The sequence below is a fragment of the Zootermopsis nevadensis genome, unplaced genomic scaffold (assembly GCF_977971745.1).
Source record: "Zootermopsis nevadensis isolate Lab colony 2312 unplaced genomic scaffold, Znev_1.0 Znev_ptg000003l, whole genome shotgun sequence".
Classification (NCBI taxonomy): domain Eukaryota; kingdom Metazoa; phylum Arthropoda; class Insecta; order Blattodea; family Termopsidae; genus Zootermopsis; species Zootermopsis nevadensis.
In genome coordinates this window covers 12,602,033-12,628,869 of record NW_028259135.1, presented here as the reverse complement: position 1 = coordinate 12,628,869, position 26,837 = coordinate 12,602,033, and the positions used below count along the sequence as shown (strand labels likewise).

The following is a 26,837-nucleotide window of genomic DNA, read 5'->3' as shown; positions in this document are numbered from 1 at the left end:
TATCCGGGCAAGTAGAGAATAATTCTAAGAGTGAACACAGTGTAGACATATTCGAAACGCAGAAGAACGAAAAGTGCAAAACGGGATGAAACTGTATTAATTTACTTCATGTGTGACAGACCTTCTCGAGAAACTGATAGTCGTTCAGATGGTGAAGAAATTTCTGCCTTTTACAAAACCCAAAGATTCGTTTACGACAACCCGCCATTGTCACTATCCTAAGCCAACCAAATCTCCTCCGCATCCTCTCACCTGAAAGATACATTTTTTAATATTATCGTCCAATTTGCGCCTGAATCTTCCAACTGGCCACTTTCCTAATTACATTTCTCTCCGCTCCGTTGTGTTCTATTTTCCCCGCTCATCTTATCGTCCTTCAATGATGGGACTACGTTTCTCTGAAGGTATACTATTTGCTCTAGTAATTCTACGCGTCTCAGTTACACAAACAAAAACAAGACACAATAAACTACGTATTAACTTAAAAACGCATGATCCAGTGACTTCAGATTTCCACGGTAGCGGGGAAACTGACTAAGAAGCAATGAATGACCCACCGTAGCTTCAATAAAATCGTGATCCAGGTCTCACAACAGCGACATAAGCATACTTAACTAGAGCCCAATCAATCATGACCACTTGTTGTACACCTGGCAGTTGCCTAATACATGCTCCGTTTTCTCCTGTCCTCAGATAAGATCTGCCGCACTGTCCAGGGACAAAGAACCGAGCCTACTGGCCTTGTATCCTCTCGAGCCACTTCTTAAAGACGAATTTAATACTGTATTCCGTCCTAGAACCTAACAGATATTCAGAGACTTATTACATTAACCTTCCACTTTTATAATAAGATCAGTAGCGGTGACTGGAATCGACCTGGACACCGAGTATTAGGCTCATGCGCTAACCGGTAGACATTTATTATTTCAAATAAATTAAATGTACTTTAAACACCGTGTCACACTGGTTCTGATTCCTTCATTATGCCCTTATCAGTTAGATATTCACTAAGATGAGTAATTCCTCAGCGATGCATTACTGTTAATGGATGCTGATGATGGTACATAAGAATTACAAATTCTATGGCGTATTTTCGGAACAATAAATGCACATTCATATTGTGAAATGATTGATGCGTTTCTCTGCCACTTTTGATATATCCCATACACGCAAGTTGCTTGAAAGGCAAAACACTCCTTTTGTTAACTGTAGTAACAATGCAGAACCGTGTTCGATCTTTGCAGTTTTATCCGTTGGGTTAGAATTTCATTTTCCATATGTGCAATAAATAACTACGTCATGGCATCGCTGTATATCAGGTTAAAGGTTTTCGTCTGATAGGAGTTAAACATACCACACAACCTGCATTTGCCAGTGTCATTCTATTTTTCAAAGAGCGTACTGCATTCATCGTATCAGAACTTGGTAAGGTAATGCAAGGGCCACTCAAACAGGGACGGAGTACACGAACACTACGAGGACCCTTGCTCGATTTTCTACTGGTCGGGGGCGTTCTAAATTCAATACACCTCTTTTGGAGTTCAATTATCAAAACTCTCTGAACTACAAGTACCAGCGATTTACTGCTGGTGGTAGCATAGCCACACCAATATTAGTTCTGTCTGCTTGTGATCCAAAGATCTGTAAGACGTCCATAGATTGAGAACACATAGAGTGAAGTTCAAATTCCGCGCGTGCATTTTACGTGTGCCATTCGACGGATTGATCAACTGTTCCATGTAAAATAAATTATTTCTACTGTGATTCTGAGACCTGAATACGTCAGGACGTCTATACTTTGAGAGTAGTGATAATAAAAGAAGATAAAAATGCAGAAGGAAAATTTTAGAAATTGGGAAGTGCATTTGACTCCTTGGCTTCATTTTGTGGCGTTGAACTTCTGCTGCAGGGAAGTATGAAGGATGGATGGATGAGCTCAGAGAAGTGAAGAAGTAGCCAGAATAAAGGGGAAGACGACGGAAACAACAAATGGAGTAAGGAAGCCAGAGGTTGAGTTTTTCTGGTCACAACCTCTGACATGCTATTATAACGCGTGGTTAAACTCGAGAGTAGAGACACCTGTCGGCGCGCTCTCAATCAACTGTGCAAGTTTCCTGCAACATCGACATTAAGGAAAACGCTTCTGACAGAGGCAAGGCAATAATCCTGGATCATGGCTTCTCGAATGCGACACCGTGTAGTCTTGTAGGTGGTTGACCAAGGTTCTAACGTCTCGGAAGGACCTACCAACTCCATCCTTAGATTACAAACTATATGGCGTCATAACCCAGGAGATTTTCTTAAAGGACACGTCAGATACTTCCCCTTCCCTTGTCTTCCTCTCCATTGGCCATGGAAATGGCCTTTCTCTAAATGTACCGTGGAAAGGACTTCTCTTGTTCCCCGTTCCCATTAACTCGAAGAGGGCCCCATCCCATTTCCCCCTTCAGTGGTTCTAAATGGATCCTAAACATCGAGGTCGCAGGCTCATCAAAATCGCTTGCTAATCATCTGTAAGACTACACGGTTTCATAAGCCATATGACCACAATCTGAAACAAAAGCAATAGTAAAGAGTTCTTAATGTTTCTAAATAAAGACTTAGAACATACTACTAATATGTTCATAGAAATATTTTTTAAAATATTTTATGTACCGATAGGTCTACTATAAAAAAATAACATCGTAATCATCATCATGAATAAAGTAATTAAGCCTGTTCAGACTTGAAATGTAATTATTGGAAAGTAATTTAAATAATATAAATAATATTCAAGAAATGTGTTAAGACTTCTCATTTTAAAATCTGCAAAATCTAACCAAAAAGTATTTGAATGAAATGTCTTGATGAAATTCCCAAGTCTGTCTCGTCTTTGGGAAGGCCTAATATATTAATAAATTACGACATTCTTGGTATATGCGTGTAAAAATCTTGCATCATTCCTAAATGTGGAATAAATAATATTTCATATAACTTTAACTTCCTTCTGAATCTAAAAAAATCTATTTTCAAAATTCTGCTGCTTCTATTATTTGCCTAGGTTAATAGAGTGACATGTGTCAGGTAAATGCGTGGCGTGGGTGGTTTACCATAAATCTATGCACAGTGATTTGAATGCGGGTGTACTCCGAAACGAATTGGACTTCTGATTGTTAGCGAAGCCATGACACTGGAAGATCTGAATACTCATGTATGACACCAACATGAATGACTCCTGACATGCGCATTGCCACAAGGATCCCGTAAACAAACGCCCTGTAGATGTGCCTGATCTTTACATGGTGTCAAACGACAGTTATCTGTATGTATAACCTAGCAACATTACATAGGCTAATGCATTTCATACACAATGTTTTGTTCCATCGTCTTCAGAATAAATTAAAATTATTTTTCTAGACAATATTAGCCAGTTGATGCTTGTAATGAGACGTACTGAGTTCTCTTTGTAACAGATACTGAATTTTTAAATATAATTCAGATGAACACTGTGCTTCAAATGGCTTAACAAACAGTGAACAGTTTAAGTGGTAAAATTAACATCTTGAATATTCCAGCTTCTATGTGATGTTTCTAGACACAAGGGCTGATACAGAAAGTGTTCTACGAATCAATAAATAATTGTAATACAGTCTAACTTTGTTAATCACGTTACAAAATAAACGAGAGCTCAGTACCGTTCAACACTATATAATACATAAGTCAGTTCATTATGTTAATTCATTTTTGAGTAACTAATCAATGCTCAGAATGTTTCAACCCTTATGACCCATCTTCAGGGACTCATTTACACTCATAGTAAGAATATTATAATTGTAAGATTTGAGGTTCTCACAGCGGTGAGTATGAAGATTTCCGTCTTCTGGGTTGTTGCGCTGTGTAGTCTGGTCGATGTTAACCAACGTTTCAGAGGTCATACTGCCTCCGTCATCAGGGCGTCATCGATGACGGAGGCAGTATGACCTCTGAAACGTTGGTTAACATCGACCAGACTACACAGCGCAACAACCCAGAAGACGGAAATCTTCAATACTATAATTGTTTATTACTATTTAATGTTATGTTGTGTTCCAAGACAAACAAAGAAATAATTTAAGTTGAAAATTACTTGATGTGGTTTTATATTTCCTAGGGATGATGGATATGTACATTCCTGAGATATTCATAGAGCACTGTTCTTTGATACCAGACATAGAAAAGCAGACATTTAAACAGCCGACCTTAACGACTGTCACATTCATTTGAGTTATTAACTACCTCACAGAAGTTAGTTCCTGCAGCTCGACAAAATCTCCGACGATAAAAAGAGTGAGCCCACTCGAAATGGCCGCCCGTTTCATGTCCCGATATTAATCTCTGAGAAGCTGGAAGAAGTGATATATCACTTGACACGCGGGAGTCTGTGTGCCTGGAGAACGAGGCTGCGATGACGAAGAACAGTTGCTTCACGCAAAACCACGAAACTACTACCTAATGAACCCAAGCACAAAAATTTAACGACGGACTCTTCCGTCACCTGTAAAAAATTCCTATCGGAACTTGATACTACCAAAAAGGACGTCCGATCACAGATATTCGTTTATTACTCAAAACTTCGGTATGATTCGAGATCATTTGGGTACAATGACACTAGTAGAAACAAAAGTAGAAGAACTGGCCAAATTATCTATGGACTATTTGGTAGAATTATAGAATCCTGAGCGAAGACCTCAAAAAACCAAAATTCACTCAGCTAGTCAAGAAACTCCCCGTCTTTCGTGAAAACGGAAGGTTCATCACCGCGTTTACAGATCATCTGTCTCAAGCCAGATAAATCACGTTGTCCATTTCTTTTTCATCCACTTTAATATTATTCGGCCATCTGCTCCTACGTCTCCCAAGTTGTCTTGTCCCTTCAGGTCTTCCAAATAAAAGTTTAATATTTGTTAGTGTCATGCGTGAACGATGTTAAATAAATTAAGATATATAGGAATTACCATGTCTGTCAGTCTGTCTGTCCACATGGTACAACCCGATAAAAGCTTAACGGATTTTCATGAAATTTGGTATGGTCTTTATGCCATTGTAAACCAACCGAAATTTGTAACTTTTAATTTCTTCCACTCGGTAATGGCATCCACACTTTTTAACACACTATATGAGTGTCTTTGTTCCGTTTTTGATGTAATGTATTCCATATTATGTAAATTTACACAATACGCACCGATGAGAAATTTTTGTTTTTCTCAGCACATTTCGACCAAAGAGGGCAATTTTTCACTTCTGAACCTCTTGTGCCAGGACACTATTACCAGCACAAACACATGTACAGGTAAAAAACAAAAAGTTTGTCCTTATTACAAAAGTTTGTTTCATCAGATCGTCATAAAGCATGGCCTACTTATATCATTAGCATGCGGACAGCATACATGGCCTCCTTCTGTTTACAACTGCTCGTTCGTGCCTGGGCTGCTGCACGGAACAAGCAAAAATATTCACAGACGTGCACTAACTCCCCACCAACACTAATAATAATAAAACATGACTGTTGCTGCAATTTCGTATTGTTATGTTTTTTAGTTGTGTTTATGAAAGACGTAATCTGTTTCGCGAAATTACTGTTTTTCGACCTCTGTTTTTACAGAATGCCCACAAATCAGCAACCCGATTTGAAGGGCGTGTAATTATTTATTTATTAACAACTCACATGAAAAACTTATGCACTACAAAACAGTCGCACAACATTAAAGTTTTTCAAACTTGTTCGCTGAAGTTTATATACGAATTTTTTGTATGTGTTATAAATACATAATTGCAGGTCCATCAAATCATCGGATAATTTATGGACACCCGGTATTTCAAATTAACGTAATGATACTCCGTGCAAGATAGCACATGCGAGGTTGAACAAGTTGGAAAGAATAATCTCACACCACGTGTGATATGTGTATTTCGGTAGTGTCTGATAAAATAAAGAACATTCAGAAAGGAATAGACAAAATTAGTCATTATTCTAACATCTGGAAAGATTAAACGCAGACCAAAATTATACCATCAAGTATTCCTGCCAGGGTTACTCAATATTAGAAATATTATATTGAACAGTGGGACAAACTAAATTGTTTATATTTATTTACTTATATAAGTAGAATATGGAGACAGTTCCAAATTAAACTTACAGATCTGAACTGACTAACCACTTCACGGCACACGATTAGCCTTTAAAACTGGTGCTCATGTATTGCTGAAAATTTCAGAACATAAATTAACCTCTCGACATATTTTAAACAGCATCAATATGAAACACAAGGAAATGCTATGTATGCTAGATCAAGGTAAAATGGCACACTGACATATCCACATTATGCGTTAAAACTTAAAAACCGAGAATCCATAAAAATAAGTAACCTGCTCAGTATACTGAATAATATACGTGACATCAAGAGTTTGATGCGCTAGGTGAAGTATCTGATTTTCAAGGTGGCGAGTATAAAGTTTTCTGGGTAATTGCGCCGTGTAGTCTGGTAGAATTTTGCCGACGTTTCAGACTACAGGCCCAATTACCCAGAAGGCAGCTATTTTAAATAAAAGAAATGTGCAGTATTCGACAACAGGTAGCATTCGTTTGATATGGAGATCAAAACGTTTGGTTTGTGCGAATATTTCTTTTAAAAAAAACATGTGCCACTCTGTTTAGACATGGCGCATAAGCAGGTTACGGGCTTAATTATATTCGACAGCCCTGATATTTTAATAACGAGAATAAAATATTAAGTTTTCCGCCTCTGCGCACGAATGACAACGAAATATTTTATTCTCATTACGGAAACGTACTTTGTCAGTGAAAAACCAGCGTGCTAAAAACGAGAACATGAATGGAAGAACACATTAATCACCTACTAATAAAATTGGATAAATTTTAACTAATCTCCACAATCAATTACCTGCAAGTATTGTACTGTGTCCACCTTGCTTTCTTCAGTGATTCACTGCGTTGTAAACCGTCTGATTGGGTGGTAGGTGTATTTATACCCTATATGAAGTTATGTATCCCTCCGCCCTAAATCTGTTTCTAGCTCCAAGTCAAACAAACTATTTTTGTACTTTGCATATTTCATCATCAATTAACATGTCCTTTGTCTAAATAAATGCTGTAGTTCCCTTTCATGTTCATATATCCCTTATTAGTAGTCTAATTTAGTAATAGTTTGAGTTTCTGTGCCATACAATAGTCACGGGTTTGTCTATGGAAAACCAACAGGAAATGGGAAATGGTATAAAAGCATACCCACTTAAACCTTTTACACAACTGAAACCTCACGACTATAAATGTACACAAGCGACACAGGAGCAGGGCGAAATGACAAATTCAGGTACCGAATGCATGGAAAGAACAGCACATGAATATAAAGTCCATCTTATTATGACAATTAAAGTACACCATCTTAAAACAGGATCAAAAATTAAGAGCAAAATTAAATGTTTTATAACTACATATGCTTAAACGACAGTGCTTTAGACTTTAAATTATAGCAGCACATTAATAAAATAATGGCAATAGAACAGAAATTTTGTTACCAAACAGATTTTCAGCTTCGAACTTTATAATTTAGAATATACATTATGAAACGACCTTGAATGCAATATTAAAATACAATAGGTCTGGAAGAGGAAAACTTTCTGATATTTTGATGGACATCTGACAAAGGATTGCACTTAGGATATTACATTTGAGTTTATATGGATTATACACCTGAAGATGGTTCATTTAGAACCGAAACATGTAGTGTAAAAGATGATGCTCTAATATAAATCGAACATTTCGATAGAGAGCATCATTTTAATATATTTTAAATATTTAAATGTTAATTGTAATAATATTTAATAATAATATTTTATTGTGTTTAGACTGATAAAAATTGAACAAGTATAAATTTAGAATATGAAAATCTGACTGTTACAAACTCAGTGCACACTTAACAGTTTCAGTTCGTATTATTGTGCTACCCCTGATGATTACGGTTGGAGAAATACATAGAGTTTATTGACACGAATAATCAACACATTCGTAAGGTTATGTATTTATTAATTTTGTATTCGATGGTAAATAAATAAAATATTATTACGTGTTACGACGGATTGGAATTCACGAGATTTAAAATAAGGGTAAATAACTTAGAAAAGAAATAAAGATCACCATTATCATGTTCATGACACACATAAACATACAAATTTTCGACTTCGTTATTGAAAATGTTGCTAGAGAGATACGTTACAGGCAGGTTTGTGGCCACATGCAGCGAACAGAGAGAGAGGCAAACACTCAATGATGCAGGCAGTCATATTTTGGGAAATTGTTACAGTTGATTAGTATGAGTTCACTGTCAGCTGTAACATGACGGTCGGACGTCAGAGTATCAATACGCTAATTAAATTAACTGACAAAGCAAACATTCTGTAATTTTTTTTACTGTATAATACTACGTCATTAAACAAATATTTGAGATAAACGTGTTCTTAACGTGGTCCACGGGTTACGGTAGACTCGTCACATCCATCTGACAGCAGGTATATGATCCGCTACCGGGAATCATATACTGATTACTCTAATTAACACAGCATTCATCCTTGTATTGTTGCAACATGGTGACTGCGTGCAACAGTGACATATCAGACACAAATATGGAACAGATATCTAAGGTCTGAACTGATTTGTTCAGCTCTGTTGTGATACAGTTTTAATCCATCCGTCCAATAACAGAATAATTTGTTTCCAGTCCAACGAGATACCGTCCCATATCAGCGTCTCCTAATTAAACAAAATACTTTTCCTGTATCCATATTTCCCAATCCAACGGGGTTTCCCTTCTAGCTGGTGTTTATTCAAGGGACGATTTTGGACTTCAGCGTAAGAATTATTTTACAGCCTGACATTGTGGCGTCAAGGAATATGCGACATGTAGCGACGAGCAGTTTTTCACGTCGATGGATTTAAAAAAAAAAACACATTACAGTTCACATACGCTTGTGACATTTGAGGTTCTCTTTGCGATGAAGATTTCGCTGTGACCTGGATTGTGATGCCAAGTCTCCTAAAAGTAAGCACTCTGAACATGGACGCGGTGCATTCCTTCAAACCACTGTTAACCACCTGAATGGTTACATTGTGCCAGAACCCACAAGACCTCACTCGGCAGAAAGACGCTATAAGAGCACACATAACGATAAAATGAATGTTCTTGGGCCGCTTTTGCATGCACGATTTCTGCAGCGATCAAATATAACTCTGAGCACTGGGGTAAAACGCAAAATAGTTTATTTTAATACTCGGTCATCCATCGGATGACTGCCTTCCTACCCGACTTAATTGCGTAATGAATGCATAATAATTAGCATATATTAAAATTAATGGTTGATACATTTCACAGCAGAATTTGTACTTCGTAACAAGTTTAGTCATCGCCCTGATGACGGAGGCAGTATGACCTCTGAAACGTTGGTTAACATCTACCAGACTACGCAGCGCAACAACCCAGAAGACAGAAATCTTCATACTCATCGCCCTGATGACGGAGGCAGTATGACCTCCGAAACGTTGGTTAACATCTACCAGACTACACAGCAACAACCCAGAAGACAGAAATCTTCAGACTCACCGCTGTGAAAACCTAAAATCTTACAAGTTTATTGAAACTCGACACTCACGCATATTCGCAATTCTTCGTAAATCCAGCTTAAATTCGGTGTTTATCTTTTGCAAAGTCTTATCTTCAGCTGTGACAGAGCACAACAAATGTCTTCATCCCTAGAATTTCACATTAGCTTCAATATGAAGCAGGACGGCGGAACCACACACTTCTTTCACAGCTTCTATCGAAGCAGCGTCCAAAAGCTTGTTAGGGAGCAGCTAGGTGGCTGAGGGACAGAGAATTCGCTGAGACCTCAGAAACTGAGTGCTTCAAGAAAGGTGGTCTGGGCATCCCCGGCCACTCACGTGGTATCAGACTTTGTGTGGGTGTGTGTGTGTGCACGTGCTTGGGTTTGAAAGGAAGCGACTCGAGACGACAACAAAACGAACATGACAGTACACACAAAAAGTTTGGACTTGCTGCTTCTGGAAGTGTAATATCAGTTATTCGACACAACTTTCTGTGGAACAAAACAAAAATATACGAAACAAATTCTGGAATAGAACTTACCGTATAAATGTTCTTTCGTTTAAAAGTTTCCGTATGTAAACAAGTTATCTTGTTGTAAATTATAATGTAATATTTAGGACTACATAAGTTGTTTTTATGTGCACGGCTGCCATAATTATAGCATAAAAATTCTATTGTTTGATAGTTGTCAAAGCTTAGCGACGTCGCCATGTTTGTACTTCGTAATATACACAAACACGTTTCAGTCCAAAATTAGACGCACGTACGTACACTCTACATTACATATACTAAATTTTGCATTTTGTCTAGTTCTATCGGTTTAGTAGACAGTGATAACAAGTTAAAAGTTTTATACAAGTTTCGCTAGTGTGGCTCGTTCTTTTATATTCTACAAGAAAGATAACTTACGAAAGTTGCACATTTCTTCAAAACTTGTCACCATAAAATATTTTATAATCTGACACTACGTGAGTACAGGGTAACTCCCAAAAACATGAACACGGTAATAAACTTTCGGGTTCCATAAACTGTGAGAAATTTCCTGAATAGCTGAGGATACTCTTCCCTTCACAAGAAACACTACGCGCCATGGACTTGTCATTTACATTGAATCATTGCAATAAAAGGATATGAGGCACACCGAATTCTCACCGACGCGCTGGGTCAATTTAATTTGTGCGACGGCGCAAACATGAGTCTTACTTTCACGTAAACAGGATCTTTGATGTATATAAAATATTATTCTGTAGTCGAGCTGAGGGTAGGACCGTGAATGCAAGGTAATGAAATCATTGTGACGGATCAATTCCTACTAACATAATCACCGTTATGGCCTTAGACACACCACAATGTAAGTCACGGAGACATGAACACCAACCCCACATATACCACACACAGTATATTGTTAACACGCTACTCAAATCATTAATTATCGCACTTTAATGCACAGAGACTCTACAGGCTTTACAGCTGAGCGACAAGAGAATCACCGAGCAGGTAACACGTCTGAGTTTCCATAGAGAATCACAGCCGTAAACTGTCTACACCGACTACACCTTCACGCATTTGACAGAAATTCTGTGAGAGTCCATAGCCACTTCAACACAACTCGACACTGAAAATTAACTTACCAAATCTACGTTAAATCAGCTCAAGTCGATACAGCGATGTAAAACAAAATTACTATCTACAATCGCAAGGTTTAATCGACCACGGTTCTTCATAATAAAACATGAAGGAATTCTCTCCATTCTCCTGTTAGAAATCCTTTTTAGGTCCATATATCCACCTCAGCACATATTTTTTTAAATCTTCATGATTTAACCTGTATTAACACAGACATTTTTTGACTTCGTTTCCCACACCAGAATTCTTCCAAGTAAAAATCTGCATTCAGCGACAGTGCATTTTCTTTCAACAATTTATTGTGGTTTTGCCATACATCAACAAACTTTAAACTGATACGTTGCTTCAATTTGCTTTACACATCAACGTTAACAAACGTTGAGAAATAGATAGAATAGGACATCTTTGGTACCGCAGCAATGGTAACCTAGCAACTGAAGTTAACTACTTGTTCCATACGAAACCCCGAGAAACCATCGTATTCAAATTTCTGCAGGAGGTTCTAAAGCCAGTCCTTACTGCATTCATTTATTTGAGATGGCATTCAATTTACCTTATTTAAAATCATCTTATTTACAACTGTTGCTGCTGTCCAGAAATGCAATTAAATGTTATCCAAGATTATTTGAGAGACACGGGTATAAATTGGAGGGCAGGTGATTCCGAATTAAAATATCACCTTCTGTTTGCCTTGCAGAATAAAGTAACAGATATTCCAGGGTGGCTGTATCCTAGAGACGCTTTGTAAGTGTAGTATAATAAGAATGTGCCCGCGCTCATTACTGCTTTTACTGCAACGTCTGAGGAGACGAAGCCACTTGAAGACTAACTGATGTATATAACCCCACTGATGCTAAAGGAAGGAGCGTCATAGTTGATTTCTAAGACTCAATAATGACGATGGGGTCTGCACGTTGAAGAAGTCGAGATTGAGAAGAACTTCGGCACAACCTCACAGCATCCTGTCTCACGCGGTCAAAATGCGAGTGTTAGCCAACCCCGAGCACGGAGAAAGTATCATCGCGTAACGCTGTACGTTCACACCTGACCGCTCTCACCCGAGTCACGGATTTTGCAAAATATTAATTCTGTCTTTGATTTACATAGGTTTGGAATTTTGTATCTTGCAGATTGAGGGCGTTTTACAAGCAAGAGCTGAATTCAACATTTGGATGTGAAAGGACGAAAGTAACAGGTGAATGGTGAACACTACGTAATGAGAAGCTTCATAATTTGTATTCTCGACCATCAAACAGGGTGTTTTCTAAGAGGTTTATTCACTAAAATTCCTCATGCATTCCTTATTTCCTCATCCTATCCTCTTTAGCCTCCTACACTTAACTATCATGAGACCTGCACAAACCTCGAAGCTCTTTGTTTCTGAGACCCCAAATTGCCCGATGATTTAACGGGACCATATATACCGTGCCACGGTGGTCTAGCGGTTAGAACGCTGGCCTTGTAATCCTGGGGTCTCGGGTTCGAATTTATAACTTGTGTTGGGCAAGGCTGTGGTCTAGGCAACACGGAGTTTTCCTCCGTGGCATCCCAACAATTACTCCATTCACACACAGAAGAAGGCAATGGCAAACCACTTCTGGATCATCTGCCAAGAACGTATATGAACAGGTCCCAGTCCGAGAAAAGGATGGAAGGATCCTGTTCATATGGACCTGTCGTCAGACAGAACACTAAATAATAATAAGATGAGGTGGTCTAGCGGTTAGAACGCTGGCCTTGTAATCCTGGGGTCTCGGGTTCGATTCCCGGCGGTGCCCGAATTTATAACTTGTGTTGGGCAAGGCCGTGGTCTAGGCAACACGGAGTTTTCCTCCGTGGCATCCCAACAATTACTCCATTCACACACAGAAGAAGGCAATGGCAAACCACTTCTGAATCATCTGCCAAGAACGTATATGAACAGGTCCCAGTCCGAGAAAAGGATGGAAGGATCCTGTTCATATGGACCTTCGTCAGACAGAACACTAAAAAAAAAAATACACACCCCATTATAAATCCCGGCAGTCAATTAATGACATCTAAGCAAAACAAAATTCTAAAACACAAACTGTGGACTGTGATTGCTTAAACACGGTTTCAAAATAAATACAAGAACTGACGGCCAGGAGCGAAAAAGAATAAAGAAAAGAGATGAAAATTAAAATGGTACGCCAAATAATTTTCCATAAATATGTTCTTGTAGTCGGCCTCAGAGTTCATTCGCATTCAGAATTCATCGCGTGTTGCATTGTCAATTTACATCGCGCTTTTCTTTTCGCTTGGCTTGTTTTGTTCGTTGCCACTTGTACTGCTTTTCTCATCTCCTTTGTTTCTATTATCTTCAAGTTCCTCTGCAACATCATTAAGGGTGATGAGGAAGGTTGAGAAGAAGAGTGTGAGGCAGGGGGGGGGGGCTGTGGCAATGAACTCAGACGTGCATTTGAGACAGGGGGACAGAGAATCCTTGAGGCCATTTTCAATCAACACATTTTCCAACAAAGTTAGAAAGAAGAATACACTACAGTGAAATTTTCGTGATCCAATCAGCGTCAAGCACTTCAACCAATGTATAGACTACGGTTCAGGGGGGGGGGGGGGGGGGGGGGGGTTTGGAAGGCGCTGAACAAGTAGAATGGTTGAATTTCGAATGCGTGGGTGTGACCGAAACGAATATTACTTCCTAACTCGAAACACAGATTTTCAGCGATTTAAAGCATAGAATTGGGCGAAAGTCAGACGATAGGATACTACAAGATTTTATAATTAATTCTACAACTAGTCGGCTATTTAACAGCACTGCATCAACTGCGTGAGCTGACCGAAAATCATGGAGACAAATTACGTTTTCCATTTGTGCGACATCAACTTCATTTTGACAGCATGAAGTTAATATAAATTACTTCATTCTATTACCTTATGTTATTGTCTTAAAACCGTCACCATTTCGTAGCTATTTAGCAACGCTATGTCAACTGAAATACTTTTAAAGAAGTTCAAATCAAACTTCATCAGTATCTTTCAAAAAGTAGCTCCACAAAATATTGGCTATCGGCGCAAAAAATATAACCATATTAAGTCCTGCAAATTCACGAAGGAAGTACCATTTACACTGAAGAACTCTTTTTTTATTCTCGTTGAAGTACCTCTTCAGGAAGGGACCTATCACCCTTCTTAAGAAATCAAACTGCTTCTACAGTCTGAACCATTACCCGTTTAAGTCGTTAACACGTCACAACTCTTTCTCTCTCGACAGTCGCTTGAGGAACGAAACTAGAATATTTTGAATTTCACAAGATCCGACCATCAGCCAGCACTGCGTACAGGAAATCGAAACGATCTGTAGGTGTCACAGCGACCTGCTGAGCGGGTTTTAATCCCGGATTTTCGTGAAGAAACCGATAAAATAAAATAAAAAATATTTCAAGAGTGGATTACCTTTATCATGCAGGAATATGGCATTTAAACCCTTGTACTATCGGTCAGAGTCAATTCCGCATTAATGTTTTACAAATTTAATCATGCATAATCCACAGCGCATGGATGATAAAAAAGTTAAAATATGCGAACTCTTATGAATCAAAAGTTAATTTGGGACTCTGTGCCAACCTATTTCAATGTCTACTGCCCAGGAGAACTGTGGGAATCATAAAATTTTTAGCATCATAAAGATTTTAAAGCAAACCGTGCATATCAGCACACCGGTACTGAGACTAATTGGGATTCCGTCCTGACTGGTTTTTCTTATTTTTATCAGGGCACTATTTGTTTCTGCATGAGCCGGGATAGCTCAGTCGGTATAGTGACTGGCTACGGGCTGGACGGCCGGGGTTCGATCCCCGACGGGGGCAGAGGATTTTTCCTCTAGCCTCTGCGTCCAGACCGGCTCTGGGGCCCACCCAGCCTCCTGTCCAATGGGTACCGGGGTCCTTTCCCGGGGGGTAAAGCCAGCCAGGGCGTGATGCTGACCACTCACCTCCATCTAGTGCCGGGGTCAAGGAAGAGAGGAGCTATACCTCCACTCACCCCAAACGCCTACATGGCGTATAGTGGGACAAACTTTACTTTACTTTACTTTACTATTTGTTTCTGCACTTAAAGCAGAGTCGTCGTAAGTATGTTTGTTTGTACCTGTTTATTAACGCCACTGACGTTTTCCCACTTACAATCATCATTCTTCTCTGTCCATCAAAATTACTTCCACTCTGCATCTGCCATTGCATCCTGATTCCCTTCACCCTTCTAAATTACTCGTGGTTTCTGGTTGAAACCATTTCACAACTTGATTGAAAGATTATTGCTGACGAAAGAGGAAAGAACAGAAGTAAATAACTAATAAAGAGATGAACATACAAAAACAACAAAAGACGGGAATAAACAAAGAGAGACAAAGAAATAACCTAAAATGAAACAAAAATAAAGAAGGGATATACAAAATAACATAGAATGAGGGATAAAGGAGAAAAAACAAAAATAATAAAACAAAAAATGTAAAAGAAAAAGAAATATGCCTAAATCAAGAAACAGACCGTACATATCGATAGAAACTGAATCGTGATGCTTAAATCTAGAAACGAGGATTTTGTAATTCAAAACTGACAAAGATTTGAGAATTCGTATTTCGTCATCAGGGCACATCATTAACCGTAACATCCAGTTGGCCACAAAAGAATCACTTCCGGTTACCGACTGCACCACCGACACAATTGCGAAAGAATTCGAAATGCACGTTTTCATAAGGTCCGGAGTTTTGTAGTACCCTACAGTGTAGACAGAACGGGAGGTGAGGAGATAAAAGAGAAAATGATACTGCGAGAGAAAAGTAAATTGGTAAGAGAAAGGAAGGAAGAAATTCAGCGAAAAGTTGGGGATTAACTTACCAATAGGATTGATTTCGTTATACACTTGTGCCGTTTACAGTACGTATATAAAAGTTCTGTCTGGTCTATGTGAATGAAAGGACTTGGAGCGTAGTCCATGGGCCAATTTCTCTGTAACTAACGAATGTCATCCAACTTTTTTCCTCATGAAACTCTCATGATTTCTATTCCAGTCGCCGTAACAGCAAAAGTAGAGTAAGTGAAACTGTTCGAGCTGTACCCATTTGGAACACTTTTGCGTGCGCCATTGGAAGGAATATGTGAAGTAAATCTTATACCACTCTTGTCGTCACGCAACATTACAAAATACGCTATCAAGTAGGGTTCATCGAACAACCTATATTAAGCAATCACAGCAGAAATAAGGCAATTGAAACCTCTCCAAATTGACGTAAGTTAGACCTACATGTTTACAGAATGTAATTCTATTTATATGCTCTTTGCTTTATGGAACGAGTGCATTTCTCGAAAGAAATTCATATAAACGTTTTGTCAGACTAAAATCAAATACTGGACAATTAAGAGAGTAAAGTCGTTTTAAAAATTCAAATAACTTTTCACACACACACACACAGGTGTCCCAAAAACATTCACACACAATGCTGACGTACGTAACGGTTGACCATATAGAAAAAGTCAAGACCTTTTTAATAACAGATATAAAACGTATTTATAACACAAGACATTTTATATGCGACAAGCACGTTTATATATCGAAAATATATATACTATAATACTAATATTCATGATAAATTATCACCAATTTTCTTTGTCATTTTATCGGATTTAAAATAAAGTTCTACACTTAAATACCTACATAAGTTTTCAAAATATTGAAATCGTAACGTTCATAAAAAATTGTTTGTGGCAGTGGAATACTCGCGTACGTAAACGGGTCATTAAATTTTGGAAGCATGCAAAGTAACATTTCCATGTTATTACATTTTAATCCGCAGATATGACTGCAATAAAGTTACTTATGAGATGTCAAGTCAGCTCGCCCAGATTTAGATCACTTTTGCACAGATAAAACTACTTGTTAGTAGACAGACAGAGAAGCAATCAAGAAATAAGATAAGAATTTTAGATGAAATCAGTGGAAGTAGCTCAATCAATTGGGAACAAATTCCTTTATTTTACTTCCATCTTCCAGACTAGGAATTTCAGCCATCTTTGTTCAGTTCCAGCACATATCTTACTTCCCACAGAGTAGGTCTTGAGTTAGACCCTAGTCTCTCCTTTATTTGTATAGTCAGCCTTTATATTCATGTCAAATATACTCAGGATACTTCACATTTCTGAACACAATCATCTGAAATAGAGATCTTCTTCTGAAGAAAAAGTGTGACCATTTACAGGGGATTTTCGTACCCGGGGTAAGATCTTATGTGGGATGTACGTTAACTGGATTAAACTGGCTAAGGATAGTAAGTAAGGTAAGGTAAGTAGTAAACACGGTGATGGAACTTGGGGAATTTTCTGACTAGCTGTGAAAATCTTAAGATTCTCAAGAGAGAGAGAGAGAGACCGTTCCATGGAGTAAGTTGGACATCTTGACTAAAGCGTTCCTTAGTTTTCCATAGGTTCCTTTTTTTATATAAATTCTAGAGCAAAAGGACAACAATAAAACAAGTAGAAACGAACTTGCAGATAGATTTCTGTGTCATACTCGTGTAATTTATCCGAAGCGTCCATTTTACTAAGCCAAAGGAGAAGCAAACATTCATACAAGTGGACACGCGAAAACGGAAAAGAAGATAAACAATTACAATATCATCAACTGGTCTAAAAATAACTAAATTATTATCAATACCTAGTTTTTTTCCTCTAAATTATTACGAGGAATCACAGATGGAAACTAACAGCTTCATTTAGAACAGCATCCTTATTCAAAAAATAACTGTAAAACTTACTTCATAGAGGCTAACATTCTTTCATATATTTCTAATGTCCCGTATGAGTACTACATGTCTCACACATCCCTTGGTAACCAGATTTTAAGCATTCAACAAACTACTCTTTTCGACATGTCATCTATAAACACACGGAATCTTAAAAACTTAACTACACATAACCAATGCCTTAACTCAAAGCCGACGTTCAGCTGCAAAAACGATACTGTATGAGTGGAAAAGAAAACGCGAGTGTCTGTGGGAGAAACCGATTACAGGATCGTGGGTAATCAACGAGAGTTCATATTCTGAAGATGGCATCACCCCAATGACAGGCAGCACGCACCTCTGAAATGTCGGCATCATCTACGATACTATAGGGCCCAATCTCTCTGAAGGTTGTCTGTCATCTTCATAAATGATCAATTCATAACCAATTGCTCCCACACTAATGTTTGAACAGCTGGTAGTTGGGGGTGACGTTTGTAGGAATGGCCTCCAGGGTGAGTACAGGATTACCACCGTCCGGAAATTGAATGCATGCAACATTCATCCCCTGACCGTGGTTAGAACACGGAGTGACCCCGAGCAAACAAAGCGGCATACTGCAATGTATTACCATTGTTATCAAAACGGGTCTAACTCGGTGCGTAGTTTCAAGTGCCATGGCAGCGACTATCCGTTCTTTGCACAACGCACATTACATTAGGAAATAATTCTCAAATTAGTTAATTTTATGCCTCATAAACTGTACTCTTCACCAGACATCATTAGGACAATTACATAAAAGGTCACATAGATGGGACGTAGACCTGTATCAACGGATGGCTTGAAAGAAAAACTTCATACAAGATTTTAGTCGAGAAACCTTGAATGGTGACTTAAGCGTAGACGGGAGAATAATATTAAAATTATCGGTAATGAAATGAAGGTGTGTACTGGATTAAACTGGCTCAGGATAGGTTCCAGTGACGGTTCTTGTAAACTCTGCAAACGAATCTTCAGGTTCCATAAATGGCAGGGAATTTCTTAAATGAGTCTCTGCAATAACTTTTCGCCGTAGAGTTAGTCACAACAAGAATAATTCAAACTGCAGTAGAGTCACCGTTACTCCACTGGTAAAGCCCGTTCGATCGAACCACACATTTCCTCCGTTCAAGTCACTGGACAATACGCAGGCAAATCACTACAGAGACATTAGCTACAGATGATATAGATACGTAAATAAACAGAGCAGATGGCCAGAGTGTTCAACACAGTACTCTGCTTCTGAAAATGAAGTATGAACTGACCTCATTTCAACCGTTCAACGAAAGTATGTCTACTGTGAAATAAAATAACCTAAAAGTCTTTCGCAAAGAAACTTGAATTTAACCACGATCTTATTACAAAAAAATTGCTTTACTTTGATCATGTCTGTAAGATTCAGAGATTAATTCCCATGAGAGGCGTTAGCAACACGAAGGCCGATAGAAAGCCGACACAGACTCGTACAGGGCTGCAACACGATTAATTTGACTGAGAAATTGAATTCGAGAGAAGCGATGATCAGAATAGTATAACACGGTACACCTAAATATGAATCATTGCAATGGAGCGAGGAATTGAATGGCGACAAAGCATTGCATTGTAAGCAGGCTGTGGGCCGACATAAGCATACAGACAAACCCACAATGGATGACAGGTTGTCCTGCAGAATATACACACGTGTTGTTGCGTATTGTTTGGACGGAAACCAGTCAGTCATTCGGCCTGTATCAGGGCCCCTGGGCATATGCACAGAGCTAAGGGTCCCCTTGTTTCTGCACACACCATGAAACCTCACGCACTAAACACAAGATCAGCCCAATATTTTCGAAATGGGATTAACACCCCCAGTCAGATCCGATGTAGGGTTCAGCTATCAGCATCCCACTTCAGTCTCATCCAGTCTCACGAGATTCGATGGGTATTTTTTCAACTCATATATGTAAATACCGGTACACTACTGTAAATAAAACGTGCAATTAGGTCTACTAGTTTCCATCTCAAATTGTATCAATCTGGTACGGTACTAAGTGTTCTTTAGGCCCTAGCATGGACGTGGAACACTTTATGGGGTAGTTTTCCGAATGTAGGAATACCAAACTTCACCAAAATCCTTCATGTGGTTCTCGGGTTGAATCACACGGAGAGACAGACAGGCAGAAAAACCAGCCCATAAGATGTTCCTTGCTCACGTTGGGGAGTGAAAAACCCTAATAATGCTATACAGTTCAATTTTTAATTTTTTGTCAAGGCACCTGATGATGGTCATATGTGGTATCGAAACGTGCATCGGCTATAACGTAGCTACAATTAACACACAATTAATACAATTTGTTATGCAGACGAAAATAACCATATCCTGGAATTATCCTGAGACCCTGAGGAAAACCTGGACAAGGTACCAAAACAGCCAGTAACTTCACCAAAATTTAAACAGTGTACCTCACCATTAAGACCGCAGAGTGTTAAGCAAACATGTTCATTGAGTTGTTGTATTAGTTCATTACTTAGAACATATGTGCCCTTCTTCATTAAACACCAAATGCTAGCCTGAATAATCGCTAGAATGCTGTCATAAAACGCGGGAAATTGCCCACTCAAACTCTGATACTTATCAATGGAAACACAATTAGCCATTTATATTGATACAAAGAACATGAAATAAGGCATGAAAACTTCGAGTAATCGATCTCTGCTAACATTAAACTCAGCGGTGACATGTCATTATCTTGTGAACTAAGAGTTTAGGTAGATTCCTTGCATTGGCGTGGCACAGCAGGGAAACATGCATTAGAGTGCCACAGGACCTCATTCTGACAGACAGTTTGATTAATTCGCAACAGCTTCCACGTCATTAGAAAACGTGCGTTTTGATGTCCTAAATCGATCTTTCATTCTTTTAATGAAACGAAACCTATAAAAGCGAAATAGGGGAACATTGCTTCAGTCCCTTTGAATTTGGAATCCAGAGGATAGAATGCTAAGAAACTGAGGGCACTTAAATATCTCTCGATATCCTTGCCAAATGAAAGAGACAAGTTCATAAATATTATACGTGTCTACGTGAGGTATGAACAGGTCCCAGTCCGAGAGAAGGATGGAAGGATCCTGTTCATATGGACCTGTCGTCAGACAGAACACTAAATAATAATAAGATGAGGTGGTCTAGCGGTTAGAACGCTGGCCTTGTAATCCTGGGGTTTCGGGTTCGATTCCCGGCGGTGCCCGAATTTATAACTTGTGTTGGGCAAGGCCGTGGTCTAGGCAACACGGAGTTTTCCTCCGGGGGGGGCTTCCCCGGTTTCTCCATGGCATCCCAACAATTACTCCATTCACACACAGAAGAAGGCAATGGCAAACCACTTCTGGATCATCTGCCAAGAACGTATATGAACAGGTCCCAGTCCGAGAAAAGGATGGAAGGATCCTGTTCATATGGACCTGTCGTCAGACAGAACACTAAATAAAAATAAATACGTGAGGTGCAGCTCTGTTCGTGGCAAGGAGCACAACATTTAAAAGGTGCAGACTTCGTGAGATGTTCCATGAGACACTATAACATTATTCAATTCGCACAACTAGAATACAGAAACCAGCGAAGTTGGGATTTCCCTTTAATTATATAACTAACCTGCATTACATATTACACCTCAGTTGGTTTATGGAAAAAAAATTCTTTCACTGGACGGTCATATTCAATGTATACAGTATAGTGAATGGTAAGTCAGAGATGTCTTTCTGCTTAATTAAGAACCGAAACATGAATTATGGAGGAATGGAGGTATAGCTCCACGTGTTCTTCACCTGGGCACCAGGTGGAGGTGAACTGTCAGCTTCACTCCCCAGCCGCTTACACCCTTGCCACGATATATATCAGACAGTAGGCTGAGTAGCTCAGCCGGTATTGGATAAATATGGCTCTGTCCCTGCCAGGAATCAAGCCACGGTCGCCCAGTGTGTACACAAGTCTATGGATAGTGAGTATAAAGTCAATTTAAATGCACCAGTGGAGAATCAGTAAATGCAAACCCAAAATTATCACTAACTTTAGGTTATACTAAAACTTGGTACCTAGCAGTATTTCTTTCACATCGGACGTAATAGCTAAATGACTCGATCGTCGCAGATTCGTTTGTGGTAATGGACCGCATTCTGTGGATCATGTGTATTTCTGCCCGATCGTCAATACACTTCATCGATAAACATTTCACTGGAACATAACTTCATTAGATCGTTTTCATGGAGGCTTGTCAAAGCAGCTGAGGAATGTGATATTAATTTTATGTTTAAAAACTTCCTGTGAAGCTTTAAGAATGCGAGGAATTTATAAATAAATTAAATATGCAGGTCTGGCGCATTCCGAATGTCGTCATGGTAACCACGATCTTCACTTCATAAATTTTCCCAACTAAATATGATAAAATAAAGTTTTTCATCCAGAGAGCTCTTCATTACAGAGTACACCAGATTCCAATCGCACCTAGCGAAAAAAGTAAATTTATTTATTTATTTATTTCAGTGAAGCAGATTGGGCGGAATTTCAGGAGGTTTTTGACTTCCAATTCAATAAGATAAATTAAAAGCATGGGAAAACCACGCGTTTCGAAATTTAATTATATTCAGAATGTCTTTCTCTTATTTACAAAATATGAATACCAACGCAAACATAAGTAGTGTATTATAAATTTCTTCCTCCATAATTCGCCAAATTCTCTGACAAAAAGAATTTGAACAACCCTAACCAACAGCCCCAAGTATTCCAAAACGAGCAGATTTAATACTCTTGCCTGGGATTTTCCTACACACTGATCTCGTACGCGCATTCGAATGAGAACTTCTAATAACACAAAATTAATTTCGTCTTAAAAGTATTAATATAGACCTTCAATACCGAATTTAGTCGAAGTTATTTCAATAGTTTCAGGAATAAACGTGGACAGATAGAAGGGCACGGATAAAAAATATTCGCTATTTTACACACTTTGTACAAAGAACGTATACAGACGGGGAGGGACAGGATGACAAATGAAACCTAGGTTGTGTTGCCTTAAAAAATGTAACAGCTTATTATGCAACCACGTTTTCCTCTTTCGTTTATTTTTATTTCAGAGGAAAAAAAATAATTTCCTCATCTTTCCCATGTGATCAAATGAGCAACTGTCAGCTGTGAAGAAAGAGTTCATGAAGTCGAGATAAACTCCATACAACAATTAATCCGGGCGGGCTACTTTACAGTGCAGTGGGTAGGTAATCAGGAAACCTAACCTAACAAACTACTGTAATAGCTCCATGTTTTTTTTGGACAGCGAAGTAAATTTAAAAGCTAAAATAAATTAAAATCGATGGGAATCAAAGCTGTTAGTCTTCCCGTTTTATTCGATTGTTAACATCACATACCATCATTCATCGTGTTTACTTCTAGAAGAAGAACAGAGCAACAAAAGGAGTACGAACGAATCGAGATTGTAGTAACACAAAACAAAGCCAACTCTTCTGGTTTAATGCTTTTGTAAGTGTACAGAGAAGGGGCTGTGTGCATGTGGGTAGACTGATTGATTTTAACCTCTGGCATCATTGATTTTGTGTCGCACGGTGTTTGAATACAGTCTGGTTTATTTAGGATGCTCACACACTCACACACATACACAGGCACAGAATCAGAAACAACAATGTAATGCTAACGTTGTATGTTGAGATTTTCACGAAGTAATCGTCAAAATATTAACACTGATAAGTGTAATTCCATTCCACATATTAACATCCTATTTCAATAAAATATGTTTTAATATTATCCTCCTATATACATAATGGTTTCTATATCTACAAGTAATTTCAAAGACATATCACCACAGAAGACTGGGAGATCCTAGAACGAATACATTCGCACGTCCGCACTGCCGCCATGTTGACATTATTGACAGAGACAGAAAGAGGCTAGACATAAAAAATGAATGTTTGTCGCAGAGTTCTAGGAAACGTCATCTGTTTACTCGGCATTGTTGTTACCTATAAAACATTTCATTACATTACCTTACCTTACATTACTTTACATTACATTCATCTACCACAGACCCATCTTAAGCGTAACTAATTAGTCTTAATCAAACTTATCTCAATTGTAAAGCGGGTATAAAGGAAATATTTAGAATAAAGCCAATATATAAACTTCCTTTCCGTATAGACGTATTTACGTCAAATTCTCCGGAACCGTCGTTCCACTGACAACTTTTTAGTATTACACTGAAGCAGCAATCTACATTAATTCAACCCACTCTTGACCCCGGACATTTTTGACTCTTAGTAAAGATTTAATATTCAAAGTGCAGTAGAAAAGTTACGAAATCCTACATACCTGTCCTACTTAATTTTTCATACATCTGAGACTCCCCTGGGAAATTATACTATTCCTGAAATTTTAAAAGTTTATAGAACAGTTTTAACCATGTGTACCATCTGCATTAACATTAAAAAATATACACTTTGTCCACAGATTATTATTTATAGGTTTCACGTAACTCTCAGAATAAACAAAAACTGTTTTCCTAAACAGCATTAATTAATCTAGCATTTTAATGCAAACGGGTTGCTTTTCTTAAGACAGGAACTAGATTTGCAATGTTGCTTAGAAGAATTGCGTTCTTCAAAAGGTAAAACGTTCAACTTCCTGTATTATATCGGGTTAAACCAACATTTTATTTTATTTATTTAGTGTTCTGTCTGACGACAGGTCCATATGAACAGGATCCTTCCATCCTTTTCTCGGACTGGGACCTGTTCATTTACGTTCTTGGCAGATGATCCAGAAGTGGTTTGCCATTGCCTTCTTCTGTGTGTGAATGGAGTAATTGTTGGGATGCCACGGAGAAACAGGGGAAGCCCCCGGAGGAATACTCCGTGTTGCCTAGACCACGGCCTTGCCCAACACAAAACTCATAATATCAGTTTACACCTTTTCGTATATGCTAGACGAAATTCATATTAATCCGATCCCTGCTGAGTAATTTCTGTCCAATCGACATAAAAAATAATATGTTTACTTTAAAACACAAATAGAAGGTATTTATTTGAATGTGTAACTGCACTGTACCTGGCAGATTTAAATCAGCTATAGCACATCCAATTATTATTTGGGAATCTTAAGCTTGTTCGAGTCCCCATTCAAACAGGCAACACCGAGTCCTTCAGAATCACTCTCGACTCCCCATCCATAATCATCTTTATTTTAATTTTAAATAGCTTCTTAGTGTCGTATTCATTTCCCCCCCCCCCCCCCCCCTCGGGTTCCCCACGTCCTGTGCCTGTCGCTAGGAGATTTTGCAAAAGTTGTCTATGTAAAACGCTGTTTGATATATGAAGCTCACCTAATTAATAGAACATCGATCAACGGGAATACATATTGAAAACTGTCTCATGAAGTAATTGATTTAATTACGTCAACACGATTCATATTAAGAATAACCCCGGAAAAGAACGCTCGGTTGTTGTTTGTGCTTGTTTTATTTTCGCTAAGGAATTCCAATAATTAATGCAGCGTCGTTAAGCATCTCGTAGAGCACTATATATCAAACCGAATCATTTTATATCACAAAGACGCGGTCAGTACATGTTGAAATCGTTCACGTGATGGAAGTAAACCGAATTACAGAAACTTAACTAACATAACCCTATTTCTCTTGCATATTTCATCAGTTTTTCATAGACACCACCAACAACAGACAACTAGAATCATCTGCATATAATGACTACGAATAAAAATTATGTTTTAGTGTAAGGTTAGAATAACACAAATTGAAGTCAACGTGTTCATATGCAAAAAAAAAGTAATTGTTTCATAAATTGAACTCACAGTGTCAGTGCAGAGAAGGTTAAAAGCTTCGCCTTTCGTGATATACGTCGCCTTTAACACTAGTGCGAGGGAACTGTCTTACACTCTTGAGCATGTACATAGTGAAGATGATTACTGTCCTTTGAAATGTGAATACAGACAATGAATTAAGCAAAATGAGAGGGCACTGGGCAAAGGAGGCTTAGTGAAGTAACTGGACCTGCACAGACTATACTCAGCCAAGCAACAACAACAAAGTAACAAAGATAACAGCCTTCTGGGATATTGCGAAGTTGGAACAAATAACAAAGTGACGCCTCTGAGACAACTAAACGGTTCAGAATTTTAAATTAGGAATTTAAAGAGTATCAAAGATTGAGATTTTAAAATTACAATCTAAATATAATTTTGATTCAAGTAAATTCATTCTAAAATTATTAACTGTAAGTCATTATTTACATTTAGACTACGTTAAATCTAATACGTCAATAAAATAAGTTCTAATTTACATACAGGAAACAGCTTCTGAAACAATTAAATGGTTGGGTTAGGAATCACCAGTCGGAAAATTTCTCGAACAATTACGAAGGTCAAATTCTACAACTCCACTCATCCCACCAATTCGTTAGAATATTTTCTGAAAATTCGAGCATAATTCTTTAACAATTCGGTATTAAGCACCGGACTACAGGGCGTAAAAGCTCAGAAGACAGCCATCTCTTTCACTGCGTCAGTTTTCACAGACCTAACCAGTAACTGGAAGCATTTAGACGAACACAACCCAGACACCCGTCACTCGAAATTACTTCAGCCCGAAAACACCGGGAATTTGACCACGAATCTCTCAGAAAAATAGAAACCAAGATTCCAGTAAACCGTTGTAAGTTATACTGTGAATGTGGATACAAGTTACTAAACACAACTTCGTGCGCACATGTCCTGCCCTTCAGAAACA

The 26,837-nt window shown here is 38.4% G+C and overlaps 1 protein-coding gene across 6 annotated transcripts in view; it reads right to left on the bottom strand.

Moving 5' to 3' along the window:
* Positions 1-26,837, bottom strand: part of LOC110827175 (uncharacterized) — a 378,872-nt gene that overhangs the window by 233,644 nt on the left and 118,391 nt on the right. Inside the window, exons 1-2 of one of the 6 annotated variants that reach the window (XR_015537878.1) lie at positions 6,921-7,011; positions 6,156-6,220 (exon numbers count right to left, since the gene is read on the bottom strand). The exons of 4 other annotated variants lie outside the window; for them this stretch is intronic. The gene's annotated coding sequence lies outside the window, so the exon portion shown is untranslated. Of the gene's footprint in view, positions 1-6,155; positions 6,221-6,920; positions 7,012-26,837 lie in introns of those variants that run through there. One more of the 6 variants, XR_015537877.1, reaches the window with a different exon arrangement.